Source organism: Thunnus thynnus, chromosome 6, assembly GCF_963924715.1.
Source record: "Thunnus thynnus chromosome 6, fThuThy2.1, whole genome shotgun sequence".
NCBI classification, from domain to species: Eukaryota; Metazoa; Chordata; class Actinopteri; order Scombriformes; family Scombridae; genus Thunnus; species Thunnus thynnus.
Genome location: NC_089522.1, coordinates 33,121,382 through 33,138,971, shown reverse-complemented (window position 1 = coordinate 33,138,971; position 17,590 = coordinate 33,121,382). Strand labels below are relative to the sequence as shown.

Below are 17,590 nucleotides of genomic sequence, written 5' to 3'. Positions count from 1 at the left end.
ATCTGTAACTTGATCTGGAAGAAAGCCGGCTGACGAGAAATATGTATTTGGGATACTGGCTCTCAGTCGGTCGAAGGACTTGTGCACATTGTTCCACAACTCTGTTTGATGAAGCTTTTTTTTTCTTTATCTTTTATTAATTACAGCAAAACGACATATAACAAAAAAGATTGACTTGTCACAAAACAACAGAGTTGTGAAGTAGGAAGACGGTTTCAGGCACTGCTGGTTCCTACAAAGTTAATTACGACTCCCAAAGTGCATTTCTGCAAGAAACATCCAATTAAAAAGCTTAAAATTTGGTCACATGCACCGTTAATGGCAGGCAGAAGCTCAAGATTACAGTGTTTTTCTCAACACTGTAATCTTTAGCTTCTGATTGAATCAGTTCACTTCTAATTTCTGAGTCACTTTGGAGTAAAGTCATTAACAATGGCACCATGGCAACAATATAATATATATATATATCTATGTAATAATAATATAAACCTGTGGGATGGTTATATTACCCAGGAGAGTCCTGAGTTTCTGTGTTCAGTAACATCGATTGAAGAATAAATTTGAAATGTGAATACAGAATGAGGAGAACCCTCCCACTTTACATCACTATAGAGATTAAAACAAAACATAAAGAACGGAAAAAAACAAAAACAGGTCATATAACTTAGATAATAATGAACATAATAAGTTATATGAATAAACGACAGGATCAGTCATTACTGCAAGAGCCCAAAACATCGACTCACATGTCATTCTGGAGTTGATGGACCGACCAGCATATAAATACTTATAACTGATGTTCTTTTGGTTTTGTCTTACCAGAAGATGCAGGTTTTGTAAAATAGTGGAATGGGTCAGATCTTTGGCATGACAGAGGAATAAAAACCAGCTAATTAACTGACTGTAATTAATAATCTGATTTGAGAAAAGCAAAGAGAAGAGAAAAAAGAAGAAATGAAATACACCTACAAACACCTGTAAAGTTCACTGATCAACCTTGTTTGTTTAGTCTGAACACAAACAGAAATGAAGAAAAATATTTTGTGTTTTTTGGGAGATGCTAAGCTAAGCTAAACGCTAAGCTAAGCTAACCATAACCTGAACATCTCATTCTCAGAGAGCAAGAAAACACAACTATTTCCTAAAATGTTGAACTGTTCCTTTAATAGAACAAGTAGCAGAGCGGAGTACAGCAACAGCAGTTAAAATAATAGTTATTAATAGTTAAAATAATAATAATACAAATAACAGAACAGAATAAAATAGAATCTGTCTTGATTTTCTTCTAATGGTGTGAGAGGAAGAGTGAAGAGAGAAGAAAAAGGAGAGGAGGGAGACTCAGAGGAAAGGCTTTTTGTGGACGTATTGATCGTAAGAGGAGACACACTGAGTGTGTGTGTGTGTGTGTGTGTGTGTGTGTGTGTGTGTGTGTGTGTGTGTGTGAGACCTCATTAATGATGCAGAGCGGCCCCATGCAGCCGAGGAGGACGGAGGAGACGGAGGAGGGCAGGACAGAACATGAAAAACACGAGGAATCCAGAGGAAGACGTGTGTGTGTGTGTGTGTGTGTGTGTGTGTGTGTGTCTATATATAGGCAGTGGTGCTGAGTGGACTGACATTTCCCAGACAAACAGGGAACTCCCAGACGTCCTCAGAGTTCACTGAGAGGAGACCAGTCTGAGCCTTCTGGATACCAGTTAGAACGGATGGTTTAACTCGGTGGTTACTAACCTGTTTGACCTGTTTGACCCTTTAAAACACCTCAGTCACAGGTAACGAGGTAACGTCCAAGGTAAAAATATCCAGTGTTTCACAAAAAAAAGCACAATTTAGTCAGAAACAAAAATAACCAAACATCTCAGTCTGCTGCTGGTTTCACTGGCGTCCTTTGAGTCTCGACGAGAAAGAAAATAAAACGATTTCCCAACATATCAAACTTTCCTTTTAAGGTGTGACTGGCTGTTCCCACATTATTTATTGCCTACAAACTGGAAGTGGTTCCCATGATTCCCACAAGGTGAAAAAAAGGTGTTTGTTTTCATAAAAAAAAAAAACACAAGGAAATATAGTCAAATATGGAGTTTATTTTGTACATTATGTGCCACAAGGGACTGGAAATACCCAGCTGGCAGGATTGACTAACTGCCAAATATTATATAGAAGAAAGAAGGTCAATTGATTAACAGAAATAAGGGGATTTGCTGGAGAGATAATTGGCTTTTTCTTGTTTTTTTTCTCTCTCGTTATCTTTTGGAGTATGTTGTTGTAACCTAATCACTCTCCTTGTTGCATGACGGTGATTTCTCATCTTGCAGGGACGGCATCTGTTTTTATCACAGAGCACTGACTGGGCAGGTTATTTGTAATTATTTGTGGTGTTGCTGTAGATGTTGTTGACAGGTTTGGGGAGTTGGGGGAGGTGTTATTGTCTGTATATTTTTGTTTTGTCTTGTATGTATAATCATTTATTCTCACTGTGGAAATACTGCAAATATAGTGTACATAAAAATATGCACAAATTACTTTTGAAAGCTTCTCTGGTGAACAACCCTCCATCCTTCCTCTTTCACCTCCTCCACACTGGACTGACCTTTACTTTGCAGTCAGGACAGCACAGTCACTTTGTCAGCGGCTGCTGTGAGGTTAAAACTCATCCAAAAACCTGCAGCATCACCGTCCTTCCTGAATCAGTCCCTGCAAGACCAGTTCCCCACATATTCTCGTTGTCATCCAGGACACTGAGGGCAAAACTGTCCTCAGTTAAGTTGTTTAAATGCCGGTGGACAAGACTTTAAAGTGCAGTTCATGTCTGATCCCGAAGTGACTCACAGTGTCCTTCATGTGGCCTGGACGTCATCAAACCAGTTCACAGTGAGCATGTTTTACTGGTGATTTTCAAAGACATTTTTCTGGGATAAAACTGTCTTTTTCCATCGTTGCAGCATCTCTGTCATCACGCCACCAGCTCTCCATTTTCCTCCCTAAAACAGAAGAGTCACTCCCCGTCATCAGTCATAAGATTAAAAACTCATCTCATCAACAAACACTTCACGCTTCGTCATCTCTGTGGAATCACAATCTCTAATATCCTCCTCTTCCTCCCTCTCTAATAGTCTGGTCTGAAGCCTCGAGAGAGAAAAAGTAATAAAATCTCTCTGACTGTGTTGATGTATATAATGTAATGATGATCCATGAAGTGAAGCTTATTTTACTGTTGACCTTAAAAAAAGCAGCAGTCACTATGAAAAGCTACTTACATGAACTCATTTCTTAAAACGCCAACGTGATACAAAACTATTTTCTCTGTAATTGTGCAGCAAACAAGATAAAAACCAATCAGTCAATCAAGTGTATTACACGGCTTTGTTGAATACTGGATTCTGATTGGTCAATTATGCTGCAGACTGCTGCTTTGAAGGCCAACGTCCAATTATATCAATTACCAACTGCAGCTCAACTGCAACACCCTGTGGCGAAAAACATGAGTTTTCCATCATACCCCATCAGAAAACACCATGGAATATTTTTCTTATATTAATTTTAATATATTTGGAGCACAAAACTTTTGATTTTGGGTTAATGGCTGAACTGTCCCCAGTAAAGAAAAGAGAAAGAGAAGAAAACAGCGCAGAAGAAGTGAGAGAGGTTTAAAGACCCAAAGAGCTAAACGACTCTTAAACGACCAATACTGAAGAAGACAGACATGAAATAAACAATAGATGGAACAGTATGAGCTATCCCTGTTTAAAGACTGGTTGATCGAAAAGAAAATGTCAACAGACTTCAACAGTTAAAACCTCAATCAGGTGCTGCAGTCATTTTATGCATCTGTTCAAAATGCTAATGGAAAAACGTACTCGATTGGCGGTTACATGACAATTAGGGCCATTTGAATTGTGCTACCTTCATTGTTTGAATCTGTGATCAAAAACCTTCGCAAAAACGGGAAAGACATCAGCTTGCACCACCCCTCCATATCAGCTACAGATATTCGGCTCCTCAGGTGTTCAGCGGTGCCGTCTCCTAACAGGACTGGTCCGTAAAGTGTGGTTCGGTGTACAGCTGTATCTGCCAAGATGAGGCAGAGATGGCAATCGAGGATTAACGTGGGACTCTTTCATTTTGAAACAGGACGAAAATGGCAATAAGTACATTTCTTTCCTCCACACGCTGAGACCAAAAACCACAGAGATGCCAAAGATCAGCGTAAAGAAAATCACAGGCGGTGCATCTTTACTGAGCCTGACGATCCAAACTGCCCTGTTTTTTAAAATAATGTCTCTTTGCCCTCCTGACGCTAAAGCTTTCTACCTTCACTCACTAAAAAAAGACCAACATCTGCTGAACAGACAAGCAATGTGGTGCTCTTGTGAGCCCATAGGGCACAATTTCCTTTGGCAAATGTTACCACAAATCAGCCAGTCGGCCGGGATTTCAAGCAGGTACACCAATCACAGCTTGAGGAGCACAGCTGTCCCGCTCCTCTCTCAGGCTGGTCTTGAGAGTAGGGAGATAATCTGTGTGACTGGGCACAGATGTGAGGGCAGCCTGAGGAGCTACTGGACTCCTACTAGTACAGAAAGGGAAAAGTGGAGCAAAAGCCTGTCCTCCAATTCAGGGAACAGCAGCAGAAATACTAACTTTGAGGGAAGCAGTTCCAACTATAGAATTTAACGGACTATTTTTTTTAGCGGAAGCAAGCAAATTATTTTTTAATCATTAAAATAATTGAATTGAATCAATACTTTGTGTCAAATTATTGATTTCTTTAGTAAATAGATGTGTAATAAGAGGGAGAACGTACAGCGAGCGGGTCATTATTGTGAAATGAACCCCGACAGCATTATAGAAAGCGAGACTTGGTTGGACACAATAACAAACAGATCGGATTAAGCGAAAGGTAAAGAAAACGTTTTATTTATCTGTATGGTCCTTTCCATAATGTTGTCAGACACTAATAATAACAATCATAGCCTGGTCAGTGGCAAAAACACTTTTAGTGGATGTACATTGGCGCTATCGCTCCGTCAGATTACACTGCAGCTCATTTTGTGGCTGCCGGCTGCAGCATGTCCCCATTAGTCACTTAGATACAAAAAGATGGGAAAATAGGGTCCAGGTTAAAAATACTGAAGTTTCCCTTGAAGTAAAGGGTCTGAAGACTGTTTTCAACCAATCGTTTTGATTCAGAAATCAAACCCTGCAGCGTCTTTGTCTCTGCAGTGGAAGCGGTGCTAACGTAGCATGTAGCCTGCCGGTGAGTGTTTGTGTCATGTGTAATTTATAAGAGTTCCTTCTCAATGAATGATTAATGCAGAGGTGTAAATAGTCCTGCAGAGGTTAGCCTGGATTATTTTAGCAGTGTGCTGCCACACCTGAGTGCCAGTCAGGTGACTGAGTGTGATTCAGGAGGAGCTCGGTGTCGAGTCGATGCTGCTTCACATTTACAGGAAATAGTAACACCTTCATGTATCTGACGGCGTAGGTTTGGTTTCTGATAATTATATAGCTACATTTTTGGGCAAATATTGTTTGAGGGTATATGAGTCTGTTTATTGTGTTTTATAGTTTCTACTCTTCATGTTACAATCCAATATTTTAACTCTGTGGATTTTTGCTGTTGCTTTAAGTACAGAGCTGGAATTAGCATGTGGTTAGCCTAGCTTAGCATAAAGACTGGAAAAAGACAGAAACAACTAGCCTGGTTCTAAAGTTTAAAAATACACCTAACAAAACACCTCTAAAGATCGCTGATTAACATGTTACATCTTGTTTGCTTAATCTGTACACAAGAAATCATTAATATGCAGATGACACACCACTGTGCTAGATTCGCCAAATTTATCTACCAGGTTGCCTTCAAGTATAGAGTGAACACATCGCTTGCCTGGACCCAAAGATACCAACCAGTACTCTTGAACTGGAGTACTACCTGACTCTCTGTTTGCAGAGAATCAATTTAGTTTGTGGTAATTTCATTAAACACAAAAATCTTAAACTTTTAAACACTTTAAACACAAACCAGCTAAGCACGATATAACCTGAAATCAAGTGACATTATTTGAGGCAATCTATCAGATTTCACACTTTCTGGTTATGTATAACTTTTTCACATATACAGTAGTAACTTCCCAACACCTGGAAACACACTTTTATGTGAAAAAATCGGTGGAGTTCCCCTTTAAAGTCAGGGAGCGATAATTAAAAAAAAAACCAATGTTGATTGTCAGAAGGAAACAGAGAGTGATTTGTGGTCTTCCAGTTTAAAGTTTGATGTTTTGTTGACTCATCCATCCACACCAACCTCCTCCCTTCCCCTTAACTCCTGATGAAGAAGAGTCATAATTACTACGTCGCTTGAACATAAACACAAGTCCTTTTGGGGTATTTCCTGTTACAACTGTCGTTTTTCTTAGGAAAACAGTCTCTGATACCAAGATATGGCATGTATAAGATCCATACCATGTGCATACAAGATAAAAAAATATAGTATATTTATAATTTGGGACTCTGTAGGATTCAGATTCCATAAATAGATCTAGAATCCAAACTCTAAACCTCGGGACAGAGTAAAGAGAAGCTGCAACATGACAAGATAAAATCCTGCTGCAGGATAAATGTAGAGTGGTCAACTTCAGTGTGTTCCCCGATAACATCAAGACCTGATATCCATCTAATGTTAACTGTCTCTCTCTCTCTCTCTCTCTCTCTCTGTCTCTGTCTGTATTTGTCTCTCTCTCTCGGAGGCAAAGGATGTTCGCTGAGGGCGGCGCAGTGACCCACAGTTTATAATTTAACACTCATGCATGATAGATGAGACACTCGCACAGAATGAGCCAAATTCAGACACAACACACAAGTTCTGCGTTTAAAAGCCCGAAAAGACGGAGAGAAGACGGAGATGGAGAGACGAGAGAGGAGGAGAGGGTTTAAAAAGATATGGATCGAGAGAGAGAGGGATGGGTGAGGAGGAGGATGTATATCGACTGAGAAGCAGAGAAAAAGACAGTAAGTGGAGAGAGGAGGAGGAGGAAGAGTTTTACTATGTGGAGGTCTATATTTATGTATTTAAAAGCTATAGAGGGAGGAGAGGGAAGGGAGGAGAAGAGAGGGGGAGGAGGAGGAGGAGGAGGAATAAAGAGAAAGATGAAGACAATGAAGTGGAAAGAGAGAGATGGTTGGAGAGGAAGTGTGCAGGGGAGGAAGAGGAAGAGAGGGATGAAAAGTATGGGTCGATAGAAAGAGGGAAGAGAGGGAATAAAGAAAAGAGGACAAGAAAGAAAGGAAGGGGAGAAAGAGAGAGAGAGAGAGAGAAATGAATGGATTAGGAGGAGGAGGGGTCCTCTGAGGCTGCATTTGCATTTGCAGAAGCTGCTAAAATTCAGCTGTTGGAGGTCTTGAGTGCTCCACCCCTCTGGGACAGACCGACTGCAGACAACAAACACACCCTGAGAGAGAGACACCGAGCAGAAAACACAATCCTCTTCAGCGCCGGCAGCGATGGAGAGGCAAGAGTGATAATTTAACCACAGATATTCATTCTTGACCTTTAGGAAGTAATACGCACTCGAAGGTCCTCTTACTAGTTTTCTGAGCCATCTACCACATCGAGTCTTCTGCCACAGCTGTGGGAAACAGGAAATCTCTGAAATGAAAATATAAACACAACAAAAATGTCTTGTGTTAGCAAATTTATGCATATGCACTTGTTTCAGGTAACTCAGCATCTCCTGTGTAAAAATATAATTTTAGGGACTTATTTTTTCAGATTAAATCATGCTTAGCTGGTTTATGTGTTTCAAGGTTTAAGATTTTTGTGTTTAATCAAATTACCAGACATTAATTTGATGATCTGCAAACCAAGAGTCAGGTAGTAGACTACTCCAGTTAAAGAATACTGGAGTCCAGACAAAGTGGGCAGCTGAAGACAACTTGGCCGGCAGCTCCAGGCTACATTATTAGCAAGACACCTCAATTACACAGGTAATGTAGACATAGTTGGAATAAAAAAGACAATGTCTGTGGTTCTGTTGCATCGACCGGCTCTGGGATTCACACTGAGTCAGATTAATGTCGCAATATTTCATTAGGTTTAGTGTTACTTGATTATGATACTTGCCCTGTTAGCACAATTTAGCTAAAGTAGCTAACATTAGCCCAAGTGTGCAGCGCTCAGTGTTCCCAGTAAGCTAGCGTTAGCTTGGGTCTGAGGTAGCGAGGCGTGTTTCCAAAGCATTAAAGGCAACACCTGCACTCCTCACCTGAAGGTCCTGGTTCCAAACTGAAAAGATGGCGCTGACCAGCAGCTCCCACGTCCTGAGGCTGAAATACCTTAAAGTACCGCCAGATGCTCCAACTGACTCCCATTCAACTCCTCTCCAGAAATAATAAGTCAATCATTGTTTTCGATGAGTCATTATGGTCTCAAAAGTCAGATTAATGTCGCAATATTTCACTAAGTTTAATGTTACTTGATTATGATACCTGCCCTGTTAGCACGATTTAGCTAAAGTAGCTAACGTTAGCCCAAGTGTGCAGCGCTCAGCGTTCCCTGTAAGCTAGCGTTAGCTTGGGTTTGAGGTAGCACATACACATCATATATGCTGTTGACACGTTGAGTCCCTGCAGTGAAACATTTAGTTCTGCTCATTGACGTTGTCTGAAGAAAGAACATTTTAAAACAAACAAAGTACAACATTTTCTTTCCTTTTAATTTGTTTTCCTGTATTCTTTTTTTCTGCAATTATCTGTAAATCAGTTGTATTGTTATATGTGTCCTGTTCTGTACACAGGACAGGACCTTTGAAGAAGTGAAGACCAGAGAAAATGTCCTTACTGTCAAAGTCTAAAACTAATCAGTCCCCACAAAAACAGAAGTACAAGAGCAAACACACACACACACACACACACACACACACACACACACACACACACACACACACACAACACAACACAACACAATATGTTTGACTGTGCAGTCAAACAGATGCACATACTGCATGCTGGCATGCAACTGTGTGCTTTAACACACACACACATACATACACACACACACACACACACACACACACACACACACACACACATGACACAATGTGTTTGACCATGCAGTCAAACAGATGCACATGGTGCATGCTGGCATGCAACTGTGTGCTTTAACACACACACACACACACACACATACACACACACACACAGGAGAAGGTCAGTGGGTGGTCGAGTAACATTGAAGAGAGCGAGTGCACCTCCTTCTCACGCAATGCTCTCATCCTCTCTCTCTCTCTCTCTCACACACACACACACACACACACACACACACACACACACACACACACACACACACATATACACATTTAAATTCACTTAATATCAAACATTAATTATGGATCCACTTTATCAAGAACATTCAAGCTAGCAGTGTTATTTGTACTTGTGCTATTGAGCCAAAACTGTTCCGTGAGCACCTTTTAATTTTAAGACATAAGCCAATTCAAATCTCAAATCAAGTTCTGCTCAATATTTCATCAGTGCTGTCTCATCATCACATTACCAACCGTCAGCACAGCGGAGAGGCCGGACCGTACGGCGCTCACACTGCTGGTCAGTTGTGGCAGGCGGCAGGATTCAGGAAGGTCTGGCTTGTCTTTCCCTGATGATAAGCGTGAATATATTGATTCCTCTTCACCTCAACCATGTTAATGATGAAATGATCATAACAGAATCCAAGACGTCATCAAATAGCTTTAAAGAATTGCAGAAATGACTGTTAGTAGATTATTAATGATGTCTTGTAATACTGCGCATATATCACCAAGTATGCTTTTAGTTTTCATAGTTTTGTGTGTAAAATCGCTGCAGTGAACACATGACTGGAGTCACTGCGGCGGCGGCCACACATGCTCCGCCTCCTCCAGTCACCTCACCGCCACATCTTCACCACCTGCACTCGTACATGCACTGTGACAACGAGACAAACACCTGTATGATGGATTTTGAAGCAAATATAAATGAATATAGTGTTTATGGTGTTTTAGATATTGAGCATGTGGTCTCATCAGTCATGTATGTGTCTATATACAGGAAGTACTTAACAAATACCAGGTGGTGAACTCCAGTGTCCCTCTGCCTACACATACCCTTACTGTGTGCAGCAATGCGCTTCTTGGCACCGACCTCCATGTCTGACCACTTTGTTTGGTTTAATGAATTGTTTTGTTTGCTGCACCGACCGCTGCAGCCGGCTTTTGCATTGACCATTTAAGGTTTATTGTGGGAGTGAAAGGGGTGAGATATAAGGTCGTCCATGTGAGCACATTTTCAAGTTCATTGTGAATTATAAAGGGGAAAAATATGTGCATTCGTGTGTGTCCACAGTTTATAAATCTGATTATTTTTGGGCGCACGCCATTTTCAGCTTTAGTATGCACGTACACTTTTTGATTTAGATGCTACACACTGTTTTATAAATGAGTCTCCTGCTCTGCACTGTGACAGAAATAAAGAGGGAACAGCTTTGACATGAAGTTAGATAAAAAAACATCTCTCTGAAAGCAAAGTGGTTTGTGACGGGAGGCGGTCAAGGATGTGACAGCCGCTGAGACATTAGAGGAGAGAATATTACAGTACCTTCAGTAGGTGATGTTACACCGTCAGCTGAAACGCGACGTGACGCTGGACAGAAAGCTGCAGACACACTGAAGCGGCTGATGCAGTGAGACTTTAGCAACGGCTGAAATGTAGAAGCTGTTGCACCAAAATATGCCAATAAAACCATAAAATCTAACAAAACGTCTCAGTAAACCGGCAGCTATGATGATGATGATGATATGGTAAACAGAATATTCATTTTGCATTGTTTGTTTTAGTTATATATGTAGTTTTTGTTGATTTTGGTATCATATTTAAGCTCTAAATGAATTCAGATTAACACTTTATTATTGTAATTGTGAGTGTTTCTCCTCTGTGAAGAACACAAGTATGTAAACTGATGAATAAATGTTCTTAAATCACTTGTACATGCATTTTAAGAACAACCTCCACAGCCACATGGTCCATCCTCTGTGTTTAACATGTGTAGAAGAAGAAAATAAGATGTTGTAGTTTAACAAGCAGCCAGCTGACAGTTTGGAGAGCTACCTTAGCATTAGCATGAAGTCTCGTCCTCTCAGTGAAGACGCTTTGTTCTCACCTGGAGTCATATTTCTCCTCTTTCCGTGGCGGCTAACGGCGTCTTCACACCTCCGTTATTTTACATTTTAGCTGCCACATGAGGACACAGTGAAACTCATTATGATGTCACCTAAAAAATGTAACGGGGATAAATAATTTAAGTTAGATGTCAGGACTACTGATATGATGTGTTTACAGGTCTCACATCACTACCAAGACATTTAATATCAGATGATCAGAATCTACAGCTGATCTATAGTTAAACACACACACACACACACACACACACACACACACACACACACACACACACACAGAGCCGGTCCTCCAGACAGACGCAGATATCATCTTGACATGCTTGTTCTATAATTAAACTGTCGTCCTCGGGATCAGACTGCAGGCTGCACGAGACACACAACTCCTTCCTTCCTGTCCAACCAGCTACTGTTACAGGCACCCACGCACACACACACATTTCATCTGCTTAGATGACAGGGTTGAATGAACATGTTTCCTCCAGAATCTGGATCTGTACAGTAGTTTTAATCATACACACGGCGTTGATGTCGGATCAGTCTGACCGAGGTCTCGTCAACATCACAGGAGTTTGTCTCGTTCTAAAGACATCAAGACGTCTGTCGGCATCACTTTGGTTTTGTTTAATCTGTCAGATTGAGTTTTGTGTCTAAAATGAGGCAGCAGACATGTAGAATATTTTCCATTTGATAGAATAGTGCAGACATAAAGTACAGTACAGTCTGTAGTTTGAATCGTTCACTCTTTAAAGGACAGGTTCACGATTTTTAAAGTGTGTCTTAAACCAGCAGTCAGGTGTCCATATGAGCAGTGAAAGAGGTTTTCCTCGCTGTAATCATTCCTCCTGTTCATACTGGATATTAAAAGATCCTTCAAATGTGTTTTCAATGGAAGTGATGGAGGATAAAATCCACAGTGTGTCCACACAGTCATTTAAAAGTCTGTGTGAAGCTTCTATTCAGCTTCATCAGTCTGAGTTAGTCATATCAAGTGGATATCTGACACATTTACAGTCTTTTTAGCATCAAATTCCCTCTTTGTGTTTCCTCGGACAGTGTTTCCCTGTTGAGCTGCAGGTGGAAGTATAGTAACAAAAAGAGGAACTTTGGCACTAAAAAGACTGTAACGTTGAAAGATATCTACTTGATTTGACTCATTTGGGCGCTGAAGCTTCATATTAGCTTCATAATGCACTTCCATTGTAAGTGCATTATGAAGATAGCTAAGTCAGTATGAACAGGAGGAATGATTACAGCAAGAAAAACAGCTTTAATGTTCATTTTGGCTCCTGACTGATGTTTTAAAACGCACTTGAAAAATTGTGAACCTGCCCTTTAATCGGAAAAGTAACTAGTAACTATAAATTGCAAATAAATGTACTTAGTTATTTCATCTCTGTGAAAGAATAACTGCTGGTTCAGTAAATATCAGTTAGTGTCTGTGGTGAAAAACAGTAATTCTCCAGAACATTAGAGGTAATCCTGTTGGCTCTACTGAAGAGAAGCAGGCGAAGTTTGTCACCTGTGATTAGAAAATAATGTAAACTTGTCAGTTGTGGTTTTTAATCAGGATAATGGCACGTCAGTGTTATGAAACTGCTGCTCGGGAAGAAAACTGTCGCATTGTGGACTCACAACTGTACAAACTGAGTTAGCGACGTCATTTAAATGAAACAACCGGCAGAGTCAGGCTAACGTTAGCTTTTCAGTGTTGCTAATGACTTCGGCTAACGCGCTAGCTAGCTGTCAGTGATGGAGGGTCTGGTAACAACAGTGGGGCATTATATTTCATGGATATGGACTTCTTCACTCTCTTTCTATCTGACTCTTTGCTTTCTGAGGCTTCACAGATGTTAGCTAAGGGAGTTTGAGCGGAACGGCTCCCGTAGCCAGGTGAGCTTTGCATAGTGTGATGCGGATGAGCGAATTTAACAGTTGCTAACAAGAAGCCGGGGAAGGAGTCGAGGTCGGACCACCAGCACAACGTGCGTTGTATTTGGCCTCAGGGACTCTCTAAAAACTCCATAAAAACGTATTTCACCCGGACAGGCGGGAGTTTGCAGGACGTAGCAGCGCTCCGTGTCAGCGGTGCTCTGAGTGCACGTTCAGGAGTTTTCCACCATGATGGAGGGTGAGTTACGTTAGTTTTGTACAAATAATGTCGGTTACTACTTTTAATTTGCACTATCCAGTCATGCCAACATTAGAATGTCATAAAATGTGTCCAATATCATGTGCCATGAATATATTGGATAAAGTTTACTGGCTAGCTAACGTTAGCTAACAGGCTAACTCTAACAGGTGTCCTTTGTAAACAAGCCTCACGTGCGGAGCGCTTGGTAATGTAAAGAATGACGTCAGCCTAGTCTATTAACGTTAAATTAGTTAACCCCGAATGTTAAATTATATAACCTAACGTCACCAGTTTGTCAATATATTTAAAGTAAATCGCACCACATCATTAGCTTTTCAATTTACAATCATTATTAAGCTAATATGAAGCTTCAGCGTCCAAATGAGTCAAATCAAGTAGATACCTTTCAACGTTACAGTCTTTTTAGTGCCAAAGTTCCTCTTTTTGTTACTATACTTCCACCTGCAGCTCAACAGGGAAACACTGTCCGAGGAAACACAAAGAGGGAATTTGATGCTAAAAAGACTGTAAATGTGTCAGATATCCACTTGATATGACTAACTCAGACTGATGAAGACTCATATAAGCTTCACAGAGACTTTTAAATGACTGTGTGGACACACTGTGGATTTTATCCTCCATCACTTCCATTGAAAGCACATTTGAAGGATCTTATAATATCCAGTATGAACAGGAGGAATGATTACAGCGAGGAAAACCAGTCGCCTCCCTTAGCTTTTCTATGGGAACCATCTGGGACTGTCTCACCCATATTGCCTAAATCTGCATAATAGTATCTGGTTTAATTGACCACTGGAGCTGTCGGGTTATTCAGTGATTTATGATTGTCGATGCAGAACATCTGCTAGTTGCTTGTGAGAATTTTTTCCAATCTTGTTTTGTTGTCAGCTGAGCTGTATGAAGAATAATTAGCTTGAACAAGTAACTGTGATACTGGTAGCTGGTCGGCTGCTGTCTGTATCCACCCAGCTAAAGATATTACTGTCTACTCCAACAGTCCTGCTGTAAATCCTTCATTCAAGTAAAGTAGTGCTCAGTTTTACTACTACTACTATTACTACCTACTTACAGCCCCAAAAAGAAAAGAGAATTCATACAGTGGGGAAACTCAAAGTTCTTCACATGAAAACAAAGATTAATACATTAATAAAATACAGGAAAAAATTAAGAATCGAGGAAAAAAAACAATAACAACATAGAAATTCATGTATAAATCAAACACAAGCTAAAGACGCTAAAGAAGAAAACAAGAACTAATGTGTTAATGAAAAGCTAAACTTACCTGAGAATCATCATGTTTTTAAGTTTTCTTCAGTATCGCAGTGATCCAGTGAAAGTCGTCGTGACAGTGCAAACAGGTTTTGTAGAGTCATAAATTAAAGGTTAATGTAAAATAAATTGTATGTATCTGTCTGCTGTAGTGAAACAGATGTGGACGATGGTTTCAGTCTGAAAAACAATCAAGAGATCAAACAAAACAGACAGACGGTGTGATGTGTGTTTCACAGAACTGGACAGTAGAAGAAGAAAAAGAAGCAATTATTGATCTGTCAGTCTAATGATGGACCAGCTGATAGAGAGGAAGGAGGGATGTAGAGTGAAGAGGAGGTAAAGACAGGATGGATGAGGCAGAGAGAAGCTTCTCTCTGGTTTTTATTCAATCTATATTTCTATCAGGCAGCTTTATGCTTCAGACAGACACATACAGGAAGGAAGAGATGAAGAGGTGATGAAGAGGAGGAGAAACAGTAAAAAAAAAATTCACTTTTTTTACTTTTTTAAACAATAAAAATGGTCATATATTCTTAGTTATGTGGAAAAAAATAGAGTTTAAAAGTGTGTTCTGCTGCAGGCTGGCAGCTTTGACCAATCACATGCTCCGCTGCGGTCCCAGGCGATGACATCATCCTCGAAAAGCTGCGACAGCCAATTAGATGATGAGATGTGACAAGTCTCTGCTGTTTAATTCAGAAGATGTTTGTTTTTTTTATTATTATTTTTCAGATTTGAAAATCAACTGAATCAGGTCAATGAACTTTAACAGGTTCACATTTAAATTAGTTTTACTGGCACGACTGTAAGCTTCATATGACGTCTTTTTAGTTGAATATTAACTTGTATAAAACACAGATTCAAAATGTGTTTTTACCTCGAAAACATGCAGAGAAGGTACGATGCGTGTTTTAACCCTGAGCAGTGTCTGCGGGGTCCTTTTCAGGCTGCATACAGTATAAGGCAGGGCAGCCTGAGAGACGAAACACAGGGCAAAAAGACTGATAATAATAATAATAAACTTTATTTCTGTAGCGTGTTACAAGGTGCTTCACAAAATACAATAAAATACAAGTGCAAGATAGAAAACAGAGAAATAAATTAAAAAGAAAATGTAATAAAGACAGTAGAGAATTAAAACAGAATATAAAAAGAACAACATTAAAACTTTTGAATAAACATAATAAAAATATGATGCAAGCACCAGTGTGTACAGGTGAGGTTTTAAAAGCTTTTAAAGTGAGCTGCTGATCTGATATTTGTTTAAAACTGTATTGTGAAACTTTGAACAACGTTTGATGTTCTGATCTGAGGGCTCTCGATGCAGACGAAGGAGTTAAAACATCTGAAATAGAAAGCGGAGACAGATCATGTAGGGATTTAAAAGTAATCAACAGAATCTTACATTTAATTTGGTCCAGAACTGGAGCGTTGTGTTGTGAGAAGTCGGGGAACTGCTGCATCGTTTATGCGAGTAAATAATGAAGTGCAGTATTCTGGACGGGAGGAGACGAGATGTTTAACTGGAGGAGCGTCGTCGGTTTGACTTCGGCAATATTTCTGATTTGTAGCAGGACTGAACGAGACTCTTAATGTGCTGATTAAAGTCGGAGGTACTGATCAAAAACAAATCCCAAGTCTCCAGCTGAGTGTTAGAAATATGATCAGCAGCAGGAACCAGAACTTGAGTCTTATCTGTATTCAGCTGTAGGAGGCTGGAAGCCGTCCAGTCCTTAATGGCAGCAGCAGCAGCAGCAGCAGCAGCAGCAGCAGCGGTGCAGAGAACCCAGATTGTTGAGATTTTCAGGGTTCGACCAGACATGATGAGCATATTAACAGTTTTCATCAACTCACATCTGCTTTCATCAGGATTTTTTTCCTGGTTGGACAGTCAGAGGACAGTTTAATGAAAGATTTTAGCAAGAAAATCAACCTGAAACTGTAAAAATGAGGCAGACAAAAAGAATATGAGGCAGACTTGTCTCCAGTATAAATGACACTCTCGGCCATAATGTTGTTGTACATTATTTATTATATTTTATCTGATAAAACTTTAATTCAGCCTGGAAACCTTCATAGAGATCACACATCTGAGAGAGCAACAACACTGAGTTACAGACAAATAATATCAAACTAATCACATAGAATATTTGTTTCATAATCAGTGTCTGTCTATCTATATATCTATATATGTGTTAGGGATGCACCATATTGGATTTTTTGCCGATATCCGATGTGCTGATATTTCCAACTCACCGTGGCAGATTGCCGATGCCGATATATGCACATATTTTTTCCAGCTGGCTGAGGAGACTATTATATATGTAAGCATAGATTATACTATGATCAAGAAAGCCTCTCGGCAGAAAAGGCCGATGCCGATATTTAATTTTAGAGCTTTTATCGGCCGATACCGATGACGTGCCAATAATATCATGCATCCCTAATATGTAATATCTATCTATAGATAGATAGATAGATAGATAGATAGATAGATAGATAATGTAGACGTTGCAGTAAAAAATGTGAATACAAATAAGTGAAAACTGTAAGAACTGCAACATTTATTTTTAAAGAAATGTATTCAAAGATATCTGTTCTGTGAATGTATATATATGTGTGTGTGTATATATATATATATGTATGTACAGTAAGTGTGTGTGTGTGTATATATATATATGTGTGTGTATGTACAGTAAGTATGTGTGTATATATATATATATATGTGTGTACGTACAGTAAGTGTGTGTGCATATATATATATATATATATATATATATATATATATATATATATATATATGTGTGCATGTACAGTAAGTGTGTATGAGCAGAGAGCAGTGCAGGTGGTCAGGAGGATGCAGGTGATCTCAGTCTTCATGGTGGTGGTTTTCTCTTGGCTCTCAGATCTCACTGCTGTGTTTGCACGTCGCTGTTGTTCATCCAGCAGATATGGAGGT

General features: G+C 39.8%; 2 long non-coding RNA genes across 3 annotated transcripts in view; one reads left to right on the top strand and one right to left on the bottom strand.

The window, feature by feature from the left end:
* Positions 1 to 213: 213 nt before the first annotated feature.
* Positions 214 to 11,027, bottom strand: LOC137185171 (uncharacterized). Of its 2 annotated transcripts, none has more exons than XR_010928782.1 (3): positions 9,555 to 11,027; positions 7,584 to 7,645; positions 214 to 2,981 (listed from the first exon to the last, which is right to left on the bottom strand). It is a non-coding gene; the product is annotated as an uncharacterized lncRNA (long non-coding RNA). The 2 variants fall into 2 exon arrangements; XR_010928781.1 differs by lacking the exon at positions 9,555 to 11,027 and adding an exon at positions 8,262 to 8,650.
* Positions 11,028 to 12,688: 1,661 nt separating this feature from the next.
* Positions 12,689 to 17,590, top strand: part of LOC137185170 (uncharacterized) — a 30,705-nt gene continuing 25,803 nt past the window's right edge. The window contains exon 1 of the long non-coding RNA XR_010928780.1: positions 12,689 to 13,335. This is a non-coding gene — a long non-coding RNA (uncharacterized lncRNA). The remainder of the gene's footprint in view (positions 13,336 to 17,590) is intronic.